A 1,706-nucleotide genomic window follows, 5' to 3' on the forward strand; every position below is an offset into this window, starting at 1 on the left:
AGAACTCATCATTGACAGGTTCTAAGGGACTTACAATGGCTAGAGCTTCCACAACTTCTTACCTATCAACAACTTCTCATAGCTTTCAGCATCCTCACCTACCCTGAAAAAACTCCCGCCCTAACTCATCCACTATCTCACTATTCTACCTCTCGCCCTCTTCGGTCTGCTAACAAGTCTCTCCTTAATATTACCAGGGCAAATAACACAGCAGGGAAAGCACTACTTTCCTACACCACTGCAAAAGCCCGGAATAATCTCCCTACTTCTATTACTTCTGCCTCCTCCACCCACACTTTCAAACACTTACTCAAACTTCATCTTACTAAAAAACTGGATATGTCCATGCATCACATAAATTACTCTAGATTTTCCCTCTTTTCCTTTACTTAATTTGTGGATTACATAACTTGAATGGTTGTAGCCTATTAACTTCATAAACAGATGACACTAGATAAATTGTAAATATACTTGTTAGTAGTACTACTGTATGTGCTTTTAATGTTTCACTGATTTATATGTTATATGCCTTCTTTAATATCTCACTTATATTTGTGCTATGCTTGCTTGTTTATCACTTTTGTTAGTACTACTGTATGTGCCTTTAATGTTTCACTGATTTATATGTTACATGCCTTCTTTAATATCTAACTTGTTCATTTGTTCTATGTTTGCTTGTTTATCCCTCTGCTTTTAATTATTGTTAATAAACGGTTGAGCGTTTCTCCCCGGACCTCCGCTGAAAATGGACCTGTATCCAGTTGGACTATCCCAGTTAACAAATGTAAAATAAAAAAAAATAAAAAATTTTCCCGAAGGACATATTTTTTTTAAAAATAATTTTAGGTTTTCCCCCAACTTTTTGTCCCACATTAAAATCAAATTGTAGTATGTCCCAGTTATTGAAAATAATATCAACAATATTCCATGCATACTGGTTAAAAATATAATAAAACCTGAATTAATATTTTTCTCCATATTATAATTATTTTCGTTGTTGGCATCCCTGCCATATTTTAAAATCTGTTTATATAAACCATTTTGCCATTTATAAATCACTTCTTTACTAATTTCATCAAGTAAAACATCTGGGTATCCTCTAGCGTTAAACATTTTTAAAATAAATTTTAATTCTTCTGAAAAAACAATGTACGAGCTCACCATCCTGGCGACTCGGACCAATTGTCCCTTCACTATAGACTTTTTTTGGAAAATGAAGGGAATGTGGGTGATTGCATGTGCATAAAGAGACCCAGCAAAGTTAACCCTCCTTTAAATAATATAATTAAGTTGTATGAAAATAAATCTGAAAAAGACATCTGGAGGGCCCTTAGGGATAAAACAAACCAAGTACAGAATAACAATGAGAGTGGAGGAAGAATGTTTATTAAGTGATCTGGTAGGAGATGTTAACATACAAATAATAAAACCAGGCAAAGGCAACGGGGTGGCCATAATGAATAAAGCTGACTATTTGAATGAGATGAACGCCCTTTTCTTAGATGGAACATATATAGAGAGTTACTTAAACAAGATACATCATGTATAGGAAAATCTATTTATTACTGGATGACTTGCTGTATCAGTGGCAAATTAATGAGGATGAGTATGCATACATGAATAATAAATTTCCCATGGTACCAAATATTTTTTTGAATTCCCAAAGTCCATAAGGGACTAAAGGATCCACAGTTTAGGCCTATAGT

Source organism: Protopterus annectens, chromosome 2.part1 (assembly GCF_019279795.1).
Source record: "Protopterus annectens isolate FY-2018-M chromosome 2.part1, PAN1.0, whole genome shotgun sequence".
In the NCBI taxonomy this organism is placed as follows: Eukaryota; Metazoa; Chordata; order Ceratodontiformes; family Protopteridae; genus Protopterus; species Protopterus annectens.